Source organism: Megalobrama amblycephala, linkage group LG10, assembly GCF_018812025.1.
Source record: "Megalobrama amblycephala isolate DHTTF-2021 linkage group LG10, ASM1881202v1, whole genome shotgun sequence".
Classification (NCBI taxonomy): Eukaryota; Metazoa; Chordata; class Actinopteri; order Cypriniformes; family Xenocyprididae; genus Megalobrama; species Megalobrama amblycephala.
In genome coordinates this window covers 21,404,267-21,423,995 of record NC_063053.1, presented here as the reverse complement: position 1 = coordinate 21,423,995, position 19,729 = coordinate 21,404,267, and positions in this window count along the sequence as shown.

Below are 19,729 nucleotides of genomic sequence, written 5' to 3'. Positions count from 1 at the left end.
ATTTCAGAGTGTGGCAGTCTCCGTTGACCGATGCATTGTGGGGTGAATGGTGATTCTAGTAAGCGACACAGTTCTACCTCTGAGGTTTTGTTCCTCTGGTATGTCAGACTGAATTTTGCATCCCCACCCTGTTACTCTGCGTCAAACAGAGTTCTGTGTTCTACTGTCTCTTATGGTTTTGCTATATAGGCCACACCAAACCATTCAGCTTTTTATTGAAGACAAAAGACTCCTTGTGAGTTCTGAGTGAACAATGATGTTGGGGAACATGAAACCTTCAGAAGAGTAGTTTAACACCAAACAAAACCCCTTCACTGTGTGATATAAAGGTGTCTAAATATGTTATCATATCTTACTGCTGGCATTTTTTCAATGGAGTCTCTTTAATATTTATCTCAGCACATTTAAAAAGAACAGAAGGAAAAAACGTACATACATGTTATAAACACCTTTAAGAACTGAATTTACTGGACAGCAGCAAATACAAAACTGACAAAACACAGCAGATAAACATCATCCCCTGCCGGACACCAATGAGCGTCAGCATTAGAAGTTGATAACATATTTTTGAGATTTTAGAGCTGTCTTTAGACAGCTGTGTGGCATAGAAATCAGTTTGAAACAGAGAGCATTTCTGTATGGACAGAGGCACACGTGTGCAACACTCATTCTTCTGGCTATGAGGAAACCAAGCCAACTTCTCCCTGGGACCACACAACAGGTGTATAAGATGTCTGTCTCTTTTAACGTGCCAGTGTTGTGAAGCCTGGGGTCTAATAGGAAAAGTAATCTCATTAAGCAATGGCTGTTCAAACCCCTCCTGTCCAGCAGGAGGCAGTGTTGCCAGAGAAATTGTGCAGGTGCAGACTCGGAATAACAAGAAGACGCCACACTGGGATTAAAAAGACAAAAAAGCATAGCCTGAAGGCACCCAAAGTCAGAGTTTATGACTGGGCGTGACACACACACACACACTCTCTCATGCAGATACACATTTGTACACACTGCCCATTCAATAAGTATAGCCTCTGGCTAAGTAATACGTGTTTATGACAGAGTGTCTGAGACTCAGATTAATGGCCAAGCTTCCATTACACACAATACACCTTAAAAGAGCGCAGACGTGCAAACAGGTACGAACACACAGAGACTGAAGAGCTCCTAGTGAAAGATCATGCATGGATTCACACATTGAAACAATCCTGTATTGCACAGGGTGTACATTTAAAGATAAAGACACACAAATAGAGGAAACGATGCAACCTAATGCACTGACCAATGCAACAGAAAATGTATTTCTAAAAGTTCAGGAAGGCTCTGTGTTCCCCACGCAGATGTGCTTGATGGGATTTTCCTGATGTTTTATATTCACATAAATTTCACGGAATGAGCCCATATGCACTCTGATTGGTCACCTGCAGGGTTCATGTGCAGGAAACAGGCAAAGGACACAGGTACTTCATTTTATGGGTGCTTTTAGTGTAAGTGCATACATGTGTGTGCGCTTGTGTGATCTGAGAAGAAATGCATGTCCAGGCTTGCTGGCTGACCCAGGGCAGAAATCTCAAGGAATGCATGAAACACAAAGCGGATATGTCTTTTGATTCATTGGAAAGTTACTTCAACTTATTAAAACAGAAACGTGATTCAACAGAACATTCAAGACAAGCATAGTTGATTGGTGCAAGCAATTTTTTTTTTTTGTCCCAATGACATTAATTAGTGATTCAAATATAATTAAATAACAATAATAATTAAAGCTGCAAGCAGCGATGAAAGGGCCCTCGCACCCGCGCTCACCGCCACCCGTTGGCCTCAGGAAAACAGTGAACAGTGGGCGACATGCATGTAAGCGAGTGAATACAGGAGAATTATGCCAAAGTCATTTCGAAATGCCACACTTCCTGCTGCCAACAGGTGGCGCTTTGACCGTCACTGAATATTGCCATGTTGATGTCTTCAGGCAAGGACTATCATCGAACATGTGAAGTTTGAAACAGATCGGACATTGTATGCCTGAGTTACAACAACTTCCAGTTTTTTTCGCGGCGTTATTTGCAAACATTAGCACTCAGCCAAGTGTTGCATAATTTAACGTGTTTCTAGCATGTTTGGTACTTCGTGGCATAATGAAACGTGAATCTGGTAGTGAATTACAGTGTAAAGCATGCCATTTCCTGTTGTCAGCAGGTGGCGCTATAGCTAACTGAATATTGTCATATAGATGTCTTTAGGCCAGGACTCTTATCACACATGTGAAGTTTGGAGCAGATCAGACATTGTATGCTTGAGTTACAACAGCTTCATCATTCATGGCGAAACATCAGAATTTGTCAGTCCACCACGGACACGCCCTTCAACGAAAACTCAAGATCTTTGATATTTAACATCTCCAAGGCCTTAAGATTAGACTGGCCATATATGATGTGCTTCTGCTTTAATCTCTATGAGGAGTTAATCACAGTGTAAAACATGTCATTTCCTGTTTCCCCCAGGTGGCGCTATGACTGTTACTGAATATTGTCATATAGATGTCTTCAGGTCAGGACTCTAATAAAACATGTGAAGTTTGGGGCAGATCAGACATTGTATGACCGAGTTACAACAACTTCCTATTTCATGGCGAAACATCGAACTTTGCCAGGCCGCCACGAACACGCCTTTCAGCGAAAACTCTAGATCTTCGCAATTTAACGTCTCAAAGGCCTTTAGATTAGACTGACCAAATATGATGTTGATCTGATTAAAGCTCTAGGAGGAGTTCTTTAAAGTACAACATGTGGAAATGGCAAAAACTGCCAAAATTTTGTAGAGAAAATTCAAAATATCTCACTTCCTGTTGGCTTTACAAACTTTGCACCCAGGGGCTTTTTTGTTGGTATTGGGCTGTTACATCTGTCTACCGAATTTCATAACTGTACGTGAAACGTAGCACGAAGGGAGCTTAATTGAAATTTTGTAGGTGGCCCTATCGAGCCATTTTGCCACACCTAATTCTGAAACCCATATCAGATGTAAATTTTCACCACTTCTGATGCGTGTGCAAAGTTTCATGAGTTTTTGAGAACGTTTAGGCCCTCAAAAATTCGATTCATTTTGGAGAAGAAGAATAATTGGCTGAGCAATTCCAATAGGGTCCTCACACCATCGGTGCTCGGGCCCTAATAAAAGTTAGAAATAAATTAAAGTATAAAGCAATCTATCATTAGTGGTGTCATTTGTTAAAAATAATTTGGTCATGACTTGTTTGAACCATAACACCCTAAAATTTCCCATGTCGAGAGGGTCAGCTGCATCAGTGTTATCTGAAAAAAGCCACACTGGTAACCAAAAATGATCACTGAATCAATGTATTAACTTAAACCAACAAAATTCATTTTTATGAGCTTAATCAGGTAGAAATATCCCGTTACGGTAACAATTAGGTTGCCACTTCTTGCATAGCATGACTATGGTGAGTGATATATTTTTGAAAAAGGATAATTTATCGTGAGCCTTTAGGTCACAATGTGTTTCATCAGATTAAGTTTGTACAGAGGAATTGCTAAACAGGCATTTCAGCTTATATATGCCGTACACACATAAGCAGTTAGTATTTTTATAGTCGTGTGAAGTGACTGGTTGTGTGTCATATTCATGGTCACGGTCCTGAGAGAAAACAAAACAAAGACAAAGTGACAAGCAACTGCTAAAAACAGCTGTTGAAACACACACACAAACACACATGCATGCACACACACATTTTGCATGTGGAGACTTTCCATAGACATAATGATTTTTATACTGTACAAACTGTATATTTTATCCCCTAACCATAAATCTTCCCCTGAACCTGCCCAGAAAACAGAAAACATTCTGCATTTTTGTATTTTCAAAAAACATCATTTAGTGTAATTTATAAGCTGTTTTCCTCATTAGGACCAAAAAATGTCCCCACATGGACAGGGATTTCAGATATTGCCATCTTTGTGGGGACATTTTGTCCCACAAAAATTGGGTATACCTGAACCACACACACTCTCACTCAGAAGGATTGCAAACAGCAATGCCAAAGAGAGGATGTGTGAGTATATGTGTTTGTATGTATTTGAGCCAATTAGAAAGAAAGAAAGAAAGAAAGAAAGAAAGAAAGAAAGAAAGCGGGGGTAATGTATAGGCCTCTTCTCATGGTCAACTTTGACCCCTTCTCAGACAAGCAGCAGAACCCTAAAATAATAGACAGCAGAGACAGACAGAGATAATTACACCTTTACTGATTACTACTGTAATGATTGAAGCTCTGAAAGATGTATGTGTGTGTGTGTGTGTGTGTGTGTGTGTGTGTGTGTGTGTGTGTGTGTGTGTGTGTGTGTTCGACATGTTAGTTGCATTGCAGTTATAATAGAACCAACAATGTTTAGGACATCATTTAAAAAAATAATTGCACATCAATAATAATGGCAAATCACAATTACACAATAATTTTGAGTAAGTATTAGGTGTAGACCTTGCGACAACTTCATTGTGTGACAACTAGCCCCAAATATGCTACTCACAATGCCAAGTCAAATCGTTCTGGTCAGTCTGATCTTTAGTCCATACAGAGGGACTTTTCACTGTTTTTATCTCTCCACCAGTGTTGGTATTTATAAACCATCATAGCATAACTAATATTTTTAATTAGCTTTTATTTTCATATTTTCCTTTTAAATTTTAATTTTAGTACATTTTAATATTTTCATTGTGTGCTTTTGACATATTTATTAGTTTTTAAATTCCTATTTAGCTTTATTTTTACTTTAAGTTTTAGTAAATTTTGTACTTAGTACTTTAGTAAACGTAAACTTATTTTATTTCAGATAGTTGTCAAGACAACAATTCTAATTCTCTATTAGGTTTTTTTAGGTTTATTTTTTTTTAAATCTAACATTTATATTTTATTTTATTTCAGCTTTAATCCAATGATCGACAATATTATTTTATATAGTTTTCGTTCTACTTTTAGTTAACACTAAACTGTATATCCATGCGTTAGTGGTTGGGATTTTGCCTGCACTGTATCAAGTGTCTGTTTTTGTAAGTGAGTCATCGAATCAACTGATTCATTCTGAAAGGAAACACCACTACTGAGACATGTGCAGCGGTTTATGTTGCGCAGCTTCATTTGTAACTATTTTCGTTGAAGATAAACTGGAAATATTGTTTCTATTATAGTAAGTTAGTTAATATTAAAATGTCTAATTGTGCAATTTTTATGTTAGATGGACATGTTATAGACTGTTTGAGAGCTGTCAGCCCTTTATCAATTCACTAACGTAGTGAAAACTAAAACAATTTACAGCTACAGTAGATGCATTTTGGCACACAAGGTTAAGCCACAGGTTAGTGCTAATGTCTTCCAAGAAATCCATCAAATGTGGGCAGTTGTATGTAAAAAAAAAAAAAAAAAAACCTTTGAGAGACTGCCACATTCCACCCTTATACTATTTTCATGCAGAGCTAATATCTAACAAACCTCGAGTACTGTGAAACAAATATTACTGGCCATGCTGTGGATGGGTAGGACTAAATTATGGAATGTAAACCCAAACTGCAAAAGGTCAGTGTTTGTGTCTCAGTCTTTCAGTGATGTCCCACCAACTGTCACCTGCCTTTCTAGATTTATCCAATAGACTAGTGTTGAATGAAGCATCATCACAGCTGCATTGCAGATGTGCCCTAGATTCAAACAGATATTTTGAGGGCTCTAAAGAAGCCCTCAATCATATTGAATGGATTTGCGATGAGAATGCATAGCTCTGTAAAAGACTACAGGTGTTTTGTGCTTGGGTCAATCTCAAAGAAAACGATCCCACAGTTGCTTATGTAAAAAATCATAGTTCTCCAAGCACTGTTCTCAATTTGCATAGTCCTCTGAAAAAAACTGGAAGAGGGTAAGAATAAAAGAATCAGTGCATTTTTTGATAAGATATCAAGTGCTGATCTGAAAATCTAAGTAGTGAAATTCTGAGACATCAATGTCATGTTTTAGAGACGTCTTGACTTTCGTCTCATTGCCAAAGAGTGCATTAGTTTGAAGGGATGATCCTTGCCCTGCCTCTTGGCAAAAGGAACAAATCAGAGAGCGAAGTATTGCAAGGTCTAGATTTATGTTGCTCACCTAACTGCTGCTTGCAGGAGCTTGAGTTTAATATACAGTACAGTCCAAAAGTTTGGAACCACTAAGATTTTTAATGTTTTTAAAAGAAGTTTCGTCTGCTCACCAAGGCTACATTTATTTAATTAAAAATACAGTAAAAAACAGTAATATTGTGAAATATTATTACAATTTTAAAATAACTGTTTTCTATTTGAATATATTTCAAAAAGTAATTTATTCCTTTGATGGCAAAGCTGAATTTTCAGCATCATTACTCCAGTCTTCAGTGTCACGTGATCCTTCAGAAATCATACTAATATGCTGATCTGCTGCTCAAGAAACATTTAATGTGTACAATTGTACAAAATATTTGTGTACAATATTTTTTTTCAGGATTATTTGATGAATAGAAAGTTCAAAAGAACAGTGTTTATCTGAAATCTAATCTTTTGTAACATTATAAATGTCTTTACTGCCACTTTTGATTTATTTAATGCATCCTTGCTGAATAAAAGTATTCATTTCTTTCATTTCTTTTCAAAAAAATAAAAATAAAAATTCTTACTGACCCCAAACTTTTGAACGGTAGTGTATAATGCTACAGAAGCTTTGTATTTCAGATAAATGCTGTTCTTTTGAACTTTCTATTCATCAAGGAATCCTGAAAAAAAAAGTACACAACTGTTTTCAACATTGAAAATAATCATAAATGTTTCTTGAGCAGCAAATCAGCATATTAGAATGATTTCTGAAAGATCATGTGACACTGAAGACTGGAGTAATGATGCTGAAAATTCAGCTTTGCATCACAGGAATAAATTACTTTGTCAAATATATTTAAATAGTGCACAGTTATTTTAAATTGTAATAATATTTCACAATATTACTGTTTTTTACTGTATTTTTAATTAAATAAATGTAGCCTTGGTGAGCAGACGAAACTTCTTTTAAAAACATTAAAAATCTTAGTGGTTCCAAACTTTTGGACTGTACTGTATATATACTGTATTAGGCAGCAAGTGAACATCTTGTCCTTAAAGTTAATGTGTTAGAAGCAAGAAAAATGGGCAAGTGTAAGGATTTGAGCGAGTTTGACAAGGGCCAAATTGTGATGGCAAGATGACTGGGTCAGAGCATCTCCAAAACTGCAGCTCTTGTGGGGTGTTCCCGGTCTGCAGTGGTCAGTATCCATCAAAAGTGCTCCAAGGAAGGAACAGTGGTGAACCGGCGACAGGGTCATGGGCAGACAAGGCTCACTGATGCACGTGTGGAGCGAAGGCTGGACTGTGTGCATCCAACAGATGAGCTACTGTATATGTCACAGTATACACAGTCCATCGCAGTTTGTTGCATATGGGGCTGCATAACCGCAGATCAGTCAGGGTGCCATGCTGACCCCTGTCCACCGCCAAAAGCGCCAACAGTGGGCACGTGAGCATCAGAACTGGACCACGGAGCAATGGAAGAAGGTGGCCTGTTCTGATGAATCACGTTTTCTTTTACATCACGTGGATGGCTGGGAGTGTGCGTCGCTTACCTGGGGAACACATGGCACCAGGATGCTCCAACATGTCCTCCAACCAATATGCCCATATAGGTCGTTTATCACTTCCCGGAAATTAGGAGCGTTTACTAAAATTGCACCCCTATCGACAACACTTTAAATTGAACTTTGTTAAACTTTGTTAAATTGAACTGTTTATGCACTATAAATCACTAAGGGTAGGTTTAGGGATGGGGTATCATTTTATTAAGAAAATGATACCCCTTTTCCTAAATGAATTAGTTTTGCTAAATGGAAATAGGACAAATGGTGTAAAAAGTCCACTAAAGGTGCTAAAGAGGTTCTTTTTGTCGACTGAGTTTTTGAAATGAGCGCATGGGTAAGAACAACCCCCCTCCTTCACAGCTCATTTAGAGGGAATGCCTCCCAAAACTCGTGCACTCGTGCATCGGAACACGAGTGTTTACCACCGGCATTCGCTGTGTTATTAAGCCGGGCACACATTTAACGACTAGCTAAAACATTCTGACTATGCTCAACATACAACGATTGTGTCCTGCTCCTGAAGCAGATTTATATACTTTCACATGGAATTTGAACACCGACTGTAATCGCAGACTGAAAGCAACTGGCTCTGACTGGACGCGTTTGAGCGCGATCAGTCATAGTTATCAATTTACATTCATAATCGGCCTTACAATCGTTCTGTGTGTGCGATTATGTCATTATGTCGGACTCACCGCAGGTAACTCATAATCTGCAGTTGTTACTCCTGTCTCCTGACACAAACATTGCATGCGGCGCCTGTAGAGTGTGGAAAGTTACTGTAGCGCGCAGCCGCACGTCTCGCACAAGGAACGTCATGGCAGTGATTGACAAGCCAGAGGGCCAATCGTTTACGCGATGATCGCGTAAACGATTGGCTGATGTTTTTAAGGCCCTACCTCATGCACAGATGATGTATATTAATATTATTCCTTTCAGTGCACCTAATAAATAGTCTTTTATCAGTTAGTAAAGACAGTTTCAAATAATATTGCAAAAATGTATAAAACAAAACATCCTCTTTAGCACCTTTAAATGAACACGCATTTTGGTTGGTAACAACGGTCATACGTCATTTCATGACGACAGACGTAACACGACACTGTCATTATTTTTACGCCAGCTAGAGGGTCCATGACTTTAAAACGTAAATACAGGTCGTAATAAGGTGGTTGAAAAATGATCTTTAGGGTCATTTTTTGGAGGAGGACAGTCTCGGATGCACTATAGGAAGAAGGCAAGCCAGTGGAGGCAGTGTGATGCTTTGGGCAATGTTCTGCTGGGAAACCTTGGGTCCTGCCATCCATGTGGACGTTACTTTGACATGCACCACCTACAGCATCTTTGTAGATCATGTACACCCTTTCATGGAAACAGTAGGCTATTCCTTGGTGGCTGTGGCCTCTTTCAGCAGGATAATGCACCCTGCCACAAAGCAAAAATGGTTCAGGAATGGTTTGAGGAGCACAACGAGTTTGATGTGTTGACTTGGCCTATAAATTCCCCAGATCGCAATCCAGTCGAACATCTGTGGGTTGTGCTGAACAAACAAGTCCGATCCATGGAGGCCCCACCTCGCAACTTACAGGACTTAAAGGATCTGCTGCTAACATCTTGGTGCCAGATACCACAGCACACCTTCAGGGGTCTAGTGGAGTCCATGTCTCGACGGGTCAGGGCTATTTTGAGCATTTACAATCAATCAATCAATCAATCTATATATATATATATATATATATATATATATATATATATATATATATATATATATATATATACACACACACACACACACACACACACACACATATATATATACACTGATTGTAAATGCTCTTTGAATTAAGTATTTAAGTAATTATTTTCCCACAGCTAGAGAAAACACACTTTATTATGTATTTATTATGTTACACTTTATTATGTTATTTTTGTTTTGTAAACATTTTCAATATACTTCCTTCTCTTGTTTTTTTTTTTTTCTTTTTAGATCCATTCACCTTTTTATTTGCCTTCTCTCACTTATTGTCATGAATCTAGTTCCAATGGAAAGTCACGCCCTGAGCAGTCATCTTAAGGTAAAGTTCCTCCCATGAAACGCACTTGTTCTTTTTCTCATACACTCCCTTCTTGCATGCAAAGAAGCACAAACGGGCAGTCTTTTGTTATTTTTTGTTAGTCTCAGAATATGGATATTGAGTCACAAATGTAAAGCTTTGCTGTAAATTAAGTTGACAGATTTTTATATGCATTTTCAGTCATTAGCCTCATTTACATAATCCTTTCGAAAAACCAGAGATGGTGTGTGCGTTCATGTCTGTCAGCTGCTGACCACCAGCTCAACTCCCTGCTGAGTTAATGGCCTTTCCAACTTTCTTTGCACCCTCTGGGAACAATGAATAGTCTGGATTTTTCTTTGTGACTGTTGATGAGTGGGTAGTTTACGTCCTTGACCTCCAACATGTGCTAAAAATGTATTGTCCATGACCCCAAAAATGCCCCAAAACTTTTTGCTGCATCCTCTTTTTCCTCTTTCACGCAGCAATATTGCACACAATATTAAATGATTCTCCTTTTCTTATTTTAGTCGGCTAAATGTTGATTGGATGGCAAAATGCCGCATTGTAATACGTAAAAGTCACATGTGAAGAGTGGCAGCTTTTCAGATGGAGCAGGCAGTGTGACACTAAATTAATGTCTCAGTGGCCAACCATTAGTGGTCACTTTAATGGGTCAGTTTCCTTTGAACTGATCTGCATCCTCTGAGGATCCAGTCTCAGGTGACGCATTCTGCACTTACTAGTAATAATGCACGCTGCAGTGTGTGTTTATCTGTGTGTGTTGGATGGTTTATTTTAGGACTGGCTCCATTACCAAGGCTGGGAAAAGTCTGCGTCTCATTGAGGGAGACAGTAGTCTGCCACACCCATTAACACACACACACACACACACACACACACACACACACACACACACACACACACACACAAAATCCCAGGCTACACCCCACAGCCTAGGGCCAGTTCCCAGACTCTGCCAATGTGTTTCCATCTTACAGAAGCTGGTTAATGACAGACCCTAATAAAGACTTGACTAACTGAAGACTCATAATAAATCAATAAACCACTATAATACTCTCATCTGAGATGCATGATCACATGCCTTGCACACGCTTCCATGACTGCAGGGGAAAACATGTGTCAATGATGACATCACTGTAGTGAGTCCAGTATCAGTGGAGTGTGTGTGTGTGTGTGTGTGTGTGTGTGTGTGTGTGTGTGTGTGTGTGTGTGTGTGTGTGTGTGTGTGTGTGTGTGTGCGTGCATATACCTGCATGCACATGTTAGATTATACAGTATTTGATATATTTCTACTAACTTCAGTGTGGGTTAACTGAACTGTACAACTTTACCCTTAAATCAGCATGTAATATGCAGATTATAAATTAACTGATCAAATCTTTGGAAGATGGAAACAGTTTTATTGTTATACTTTTATAGTATTTATTAATATCTAAAATGAGCAAAATTCTAAAAAGTTTTATATTTTCAGTTTTCATTTTAATTTTAAGTTTTGGAAAATCTGTTATGTACTTTTGTCATTATTATTATTTTAAAAAATATTTCCATTCATTTTATTTCAGTTTTAGTAATTTTAGAACTTCAACTTCAACTTATTTGATTTCAGTAAGTTGCCAAGGCAACATTTCTAATTTCCAATTTGCAATATGTAATATTTTTGCAGTAAAATATCCAAGAACCACTAGGCCAGTGTTACATATTTTGTTGAGTACTTACAATATCCCAAATGTTTCCAACTATTTGTAAATCGTGAGAAAATTGCAATTTTAACCAAGGCTCCGGGGCGTGTGAGGAGTCGCCTGTCAATTGCGTCATACCTACGTTACCCTCGGTTTCAGGTTTTATTTTGTAGAAACCATGGAAACACCAAAGATGCTTTAATATATTACATGTTTTAATAGACCAGGGAACAACTGTTTTGATATATTTATAGACAGAAAACTAATTGTTGTTATAGCTCACCAAGTTTAGTCCTTTTTTCGATTTACCATGCTTTACCATGCCTCAGAGAAAAACACTATTTTGTCAAGTAGCTAACATAGCATAATCAGATGCAGCTTTATTTTTAGTAACAGTAATTCAGAATTTTCTTTATCATACAATACGTTTTAAAATTAATTGCATGCCATTTATCAACACAAGCCATCCAGCATTCAATATGATATTCTAAAGTCGACCAAACTTACTGAAGTGTGCAACAAGTGTCTCACAGCAGCCTCCGAGCAAATGCACAGAATAACGTTGTAACATCATTTTCAACACACTCAAATGTATCTAATATGATAAACAGAGCTGTGTTACCTCATACTCACGACCGGAAAAGCGGAAGTGGCGCCGGCAACTGCGGCATGATAAAAGTTCCGCTGCTCGTGAGGCGTGTGTTGCGCAATCGCTCCAGCGGCCTCGTTCGGCTCCCACAACACTCAGTCCTGCTCTGCTTCATACTACAGTAACATTGATAATCACATCCATGAACATGAGTTCTTCCCGACTCCAATCCCTATTCTTTTGCACCATCTGTTAAGATGGAGAACACATGTCCCAAGATTCCGCTCTAAAACTTGGCGTCATCAAGCTACGCCTTTGTTTTGAATAGGCTTTTAGCGACCTCTAGCGGACAAAATTATTACATGTTGTACCTTTAAGTTAGCTAATTTTTAGAGTTTATATTATTTCAGCTTTCAATTAATGAAAATATATATTTTTTTTTAGTAAACAATAACAACACCTGGATAGAAAATGTGAGTGTGAGTGTGTTCAGGCATTTCTAATCACAGCGCATGACACGTACAGACACATTCAATCAAACATACCCATTTTTTTCCCAGAACAATCTTTTCCATATAGTGGCCAATCAGCTTGACTGATGATGTGTTATTTCACATCTCTTTGAAGTCTTTCCCATGTAACATTTCTACAGTTTTTCCCAAAGGTGTTTAGGTAAAGTGAGTGGAAGAAATGCTTTGCATCTCAAAAACCAAGCTGTCAGAGTGAACAACTTAGTCAATGCCACAGTCTTTGCTGCCATTTTTAATTGCTGTGTGTGTGTGTGTGTGTGTGTGTGTGTGTGTGTGTGTGTGTGTGTGTGTGTGTGTGTGTGTGTGTGTGTATAAACATTTCTCTGTAACATCAGTTAATGTAACTTTGTACCTACATTTTAGTGGTTTACTGGGGTTAGTGAGTTTCCTTTGAAGAAACACACGCATGCACATGTTCAGTGATCAGAAATGGAACAGCTGAGGAATGATTGGACTCATCTGAGAGCAACAGCTGCAACTTAACTATTGCCAGAGATATGAGAGAACACTAACACTAACGTACAGACACACACTACACTTACATGACACTGTAAGGTTATAGATCTACAACATGCATAAAGGGGACACTCAATCCAAATATCTTCAATATCTTATTAGAACAGCATAGATAGCCGTAACAGCTACATTTGAATCGTCGGTAGGGTTACTGTATACACACTATCTGATTTCAGTTTCAGAGAGACCTCCTACCACCGATGCTTGTGTGTGCACACTGCACAGTAGGTGGATATGTCCGTACAGAGGCGTCCTAAAAATGACAAAGCTGCCAGTGTGTAATGAGATGCACCACTGATTAAATCACTATGTCTCTTTTCTGGTGAACTCAGCTTAAATGCATGTGCAAAGTGTTCTTGAGCACCTTGTATCTGTGAGAAACCATCTACCCTGCTGCATTCTCGTTGCTACACACTTGACACTAAAAGGAAAGTAGCCTGGAGCATTCAGTAGTTCAGTGCTTCTCACAAAGGCAATTGAGATGCAGCTTCTCAAACTAATTTTTGACACTGAACCTGCAGCCCACACAAAGTTACATTACAATACATCCATCATTATCCATAAATATGTTCAAACTCACATACAGACACAGACCAAAGGAAGGAGAACAAGCAATCTTAACATTTGCTGTAACACAATACTTGCATTTGAAAAAGCACACAGACTCATGGTTTGTTTATGTAAAGGAGTAATGATTCATTGATAGGTTGACGGTGGCAGCTGCCTGTATGACGACGGACAGCTGCGTTGGGAAAGACAGCTGAACGATCCCTCAGACACATGTATGTGCTCATGGACACACGCTGCATTTTACTGTGTTGGGTTTACAAAAACAAACATGCACCTTATCTTACAATAAGGGGCAATTTGGCGCATGGGGCTAGTTGTCACAAAAGTTGTATTTCTGCAAATGTAAGGTCAAAAGTCAAGATAAGATAAGGTAAGATAATTTGTGAATGCTAGAATGCTATCCTCTAAATTGAAATTTCAATATATATTTGTCAACACTCGGGTAAACAAGTGAACACAATAAAATTAAACAAGCATTTAAAGGGTTAGGTCACCCCAAAATTAAAATTCTGTCATTAATTACTCACCCTCATGTTGTTTCACACCCGTAAGACCTTCGTTCATCTTCAGAACAAAAATTAAGATATTTTTGATGAAATCCGATGGCGCAGTGAGGCCTCCAATGACCACAAGATAATTAACACTTCAATGCCCAGAAAGGTACTAAAAACATATTTAAAACAGTTCATGTGACTACAGTGGTTCAACCTTAATGAAGTGAAGTGTGAAGTGACGAGAATACTTTTTGTGCGCTAAAAAAACAAAATAACAACTTTTCAACAATATTGAGTGATGGGCGATTTCAAAACACTGCTTCATGAAGCTTCGAAGCTTTATGAATCTTTTGTTTCAAATCAGTGTTTCGGAGCATGTATCAAACTGCCAAAGTCACGTGAACCATTAAAATTTTGAAACACTGAAATCACATGACTTTGGCAGTTTGATACATGCTCCGAACCACTGATTCGAAACAAAAGATTCGTAAAGCTTCAAAGCTTCATGAAGCAGTCTTTTGAAATTGCCCATCACTAGATATTGTTGAATAAAGTCATTTTTTTGGCGCACAAAAAGTATTTGTTGTCACTTCATAACATTAAAGGGTTAGTTCACCCAAAAATGAAAATCACCCTCATCACCCTCACCCTCATGCCGTTCCACACCCGTAAAACCTTCGTTAATCTTCAGAACACAAATTAAGATATTTTAGTTGAAATCTGATGGCTCAGTGAGGCCTCCACAGGGAGCAATGACATTTCCTCTCTCAAGATCCATTAATGTACTAAAAACATATTTAAATCAGTTCATGTGAGTACAGTGGTTCAATATTAATATTATAAAGCGACGAGAATATTTTTGGTGGAGCAAAAAAAAAAAAATAGCGACTTATTTGGTGATGGCCGATGTCAAATCACTGCTTCAGGAAGCTTCGGAGCGTTATGAATCAGCGTATCAAATCATGATTCGGATTGCGTGTCAAACAGCCAAACTGCTGAAATCACGTGACTTTGGCGCTCCGAACAGCTGATTCGACACACTGGTTCATCTGTGCTCCGATGCTTCTTGAAGCAGTGTTTTGAAATCGGCCATCACTAAATAAGTCGTTATTTAATTTTTTTGGTGCACCAAAAATATTCTCGTCGCTTTATAATATTAATATTGAACCACTGTACTCACATGAACTGATTTAAATATGTTTTTAGTACCTTTATGGATCTTGAGAGAGGAAGTGTCTTTGCTCCCTATGGAGGCTTCACGGAGCCATCGGATTTCAACTAAAATATCAATGAAAAATTCAACGAAGGTCTTATGGGTGTGGAACGGCATGAAAGTAATAAATGACAGAATTTTCATTTTTGGGTGAACTAACCCTTTAAGGTTGATCCACTGTAGTCATATGAACTATTTTAAATATGTCTTTAGTAGCTTTCTGGGCATCTGAAAGAGTTAATTGTCTTGCTGTCAATGAACGCCTCACTGAGTCATCGGATTTCATCAAAAATATCTTAATTTGTGTTCTGAAAATGAACAAAGGCCTTACAGGTTTGGAACGACATGAGGGTGAGTAATTAATGACAGAATTTTCATTTTTGGGCGAACTAACCCTTTAAGCATGGGACGGCATTTGGATAGTAAATGTCAAAATTAAGTGTTATTTTATGTGCTTATGAGTAAAGGGGAAAGACTTGCTAGTATTTAATGTGCAGGTTTGTTGGAGATTTAGTAGAGTTCACTATATGTTGGATTTATTTATTTGGTTACCATTGTGCTGATTGTGTGCAGCTTGTGTTTAGGTTCTAGTTGGCTACATGAATGACAGCTGCTTCACCTAATGAACAATAGCTGTGAAAATGCAAATATTGAGACTAGTCTCTTCTTACTTGCTGATCTCATGCATTATAACTATTAATAAATATACTAAGAACTTAACATTTATCGAGTTTGTTCAGCAAAACCTTATTTGTTTAAATGAACTACTTTATGCCAAGAAGTTGTACAAACGTAAATTAATTGCGTGGAAACATTTTCCTCAATATTATTACATTGAACAATGTTTTTTAAGAGTATACTGAAGATTTTATGATCTGAATGTTTGGATTGTGTTCTCAGGACAAGGGCATGTTCCATAAATATCACCAACCTTGAGCATTACCCACTACACAACATCATCTGTGAGTAACTTCTACACCTGTCCTTGAATCACACAGATTCAGACACAGCCCACTGATTGAGTGAAGACTGAGTGGTGTATGCTTAGCAATCTTTTATGAGTACATCTTCAATTAAGAGCTGATTTTGGATCAGTTTTTCTCATTATGTAGCTAATCTTCTCCATTACACATATGGCAACTGTGCAGACCTCATTTAGGAAGTGACATTTGATGGAAATGACCTGCGTTTGAGACTCTGTTGTAGTTGTACTATCAACACTAGAGTAATTAAGTGGAGACAAGTGGAGATAAGCAGGGCCAGAGATGCTACACAATGGAAAATTATGGTTGTTTAATTGACTTTTATGATCATTTTGTCACATTTTATTTCATTGTGTTCAATCTACTTAATTATGGAACTACATTAATAACGTTTGTTGCTTTGCTTTGCATGGGACTTGATAGGGAGTTTATCATGTATTATTTTGCGTTTTTGAGGAAGTCAAGTGGGTGATTTAATGTCCAATTATGTTGGAATTTAGTTTCTATTTTGTAATTTTTACTATTGAAAATACCTGCCTATACACCAGCCTAATGGTCTCAACCGACTGAAGATTGTGTTTAGTTCAGGGGCTGACCAGGTTATGCATAATAGTTTTGACTTTTGCTACACTTTAAAGTTTGATTATTTATATACATTACGGCTGCACAATATTGAAGAAAAATGCAATATGCGCTAACTTGTTAAATAATGTGATATTTGATATGCAATAAAATAAAGCATTAAGCCCCAAGAAGCCGTGGTTTACAGTGAATTTATAACAGCTAAGGGGCGTTGTTAGGCACAACACTAAAAATATATCAATGCAACTTTCATGAAGTAAAGTCATTAAAAGGCTTCCTTCCGCTGGAAAAAAAATAGTCCCTGACCATGAACAGCAACGGAAGTTACATTTATTATGCCATTCGATGGCGGCAAAGATTGTCTTTATGAGTGAGTCATTCAGTCACAAAGACTTATTATATTGAAACTTGTTGTAAACACGGAACAAGACGCTTGTGACAAATGCTTTGACTAGCGCTGTCAGTGTCAGCAGGGCACGTGGAAACCCATTAAATGTTAAAAGGACAAGATCGCAGCGGATATTCAAACAGATTTTTTTTTTTTATGAACATAGGACTGACTTGAAGGAAAATGCTAAATCTGAATGCAGGTAATACACTTGGTAACTCAATATCTCTCTCACAAAACTCTTCTACATAATGCAGTAAGCTTCAATGAACAAAATCAACTGAGAACAAACCATAGACTGTGAAAAGGAACATATGTTTACGTTGCTAAGACAGACGAGGCAACATACACATTCAGTGGTGCATCGATACTTATGTAATGCGGTCAGCTGTATGTTTTCGGGAGTTTTACAACGGCTTCGAACGTGGCTCAACCAATCAGAATCGAGGGCCGGAACTATTTGTTTTATAAATATATTTAAAAACTGCAAATGATATAACCAACATACATTTTTTACATTCTTTTTGTGAGAATAAAGTGTCCCTACAATTTCTGAAAGTGAACAGCAGTGTTTTACTGTAGCATTACATAAAAAGTAAGTGTCATCAGTGTAAACCAGGGGGTTTAGGGTTTCAGGTAGGCCTACATTAGGTTTATGTAACAATGGAAATTGAATACTGAAATGTAAAAATGAAACACTGCTTAGTCACTGTATAAATTAAATTCTTATTAAAGCAACAAAAGTTATTCAGTTAAGAGCAATGAGTGATTTTCTCTTTGTTTTTTGTTGTTTGATTAACATTATGCACACAGACGGTTTATTAGGCTGCTGTCACTTTAAGAGCTGCACGGATCCAATTTCACGAGTTTCCTCATAAAATCTTTAAGCTAATAAGGTTAAATATTTGGCTTGCTGTCCGCTGTGGAGGGGCTCGAGGAAGCAGCTTCAACTCGAGCTTGGATATACCCCCAGGGACTACTAGTGCCTGGAAGAGGAGTACGATAGATGAGATGCCTAATTTATGTGGTGGAGTTGGGGAGGTGGAGGGATATCGAAACAACTGATGCCAGAGCAGGGTGAGTAGCTGCTTATAAGCTCTGGATGTAATTGAAAGATTAGGGTTCCCTCCTCTTGAGATTATGTTTGAGCTTCACTAATTGAAAGCTTAGATGGGTTCACTCCTCCCGAAATTACGTTGTGAACTTCACATATTGTTACACGTGCGCTTTCTTTCTCAACTGTTTAGTCCATTTAAAACAACTGACATAATTGTGTATGTATTTGGCCATATAAGCTGCAGAAGAGACTGAAATCGGGATCACGCACTGTTCGAGCGGCAGCTTCCTGAGCGCGTGAGTACTTATTCCATTTAATAACATTAAGCATGTCTCACGACATATGTAACAGTCATGTGTCCAGTGTGCTCTCTGCTTGTCTGTCGACCTAAAACTTGGACTTTTTGTTATATTTTGGGGTATTAAATCATGCAGTTATTGCAAGCCGTTGCGATATGCATATGGCGATATGTACATTTGCGATATTTCGATAATTTCGAAATATATCCTGCAACCCTATTATACATATATATTTATACATAGCGAAACATCGTTTGTCCAATGGAGGATCTAAGCACTGCATAAGATTCAGAATTTGTTGCCGGTTCAGAAGACATTTTGCATGCTCAAAGTTGCATGTGACCACACCTTTAGTGAAACATCTAAACTGTGCAACAGTGGGACATCCAGGAGGAAGACTGAGACATGAAGCCACATGAATGCCTGTATTGCCTGTATTGCCATTCTCTTGGGAAAAAGAGAGAGGAATAGCCAGGTCGGTGTGTGTGTGTGTGTGTGTGTGTGTGTGTGTGTGTGTGCATATAGTGTCGAATAGCGAACTGTTTACCTTGCTTTTCTTTTCCTGCATTACCGTAAACATGGATCCACCCTAAAATGGAGAAAAGAAAAGAAAGAATTGCTTAGCTCATATTTATTATCTGGGATAACACTGGGCATGAGATCTTAATCACGTCAGTAGAGCAGTGAACGTAACACCCTCTGTGTCAGGGCCCGGAATAACACAGGTCTTTTCTTGCCCTAACATCAAATGAAAATCACTGCAGCAGCCTTTTTCCCAAATAGAGATTTAATTCTGGGTGTGGCATGTATGTGTGTGTGTGTGTGTGTGTAAAATGTGATCCATGCTGCTACATGACTTTTGTAAGCAGAAATCATCTGAACACACACATTCTTGAATGTGTTTGCAAAGTTTAAGCTCATAACTCAACCTGATCAAACCTCCTGAAGTTTGAAAGATTTCATTCACAGATGTTGTTATGCAGTTTGGACAGAATTGAAGATATCTCTATATTTCGAGATCTGAATGTGTGCACCCGTTCTGTAACCCTAAATCCGTCATGTGTCTTGCTTTGTGCAAGTGACT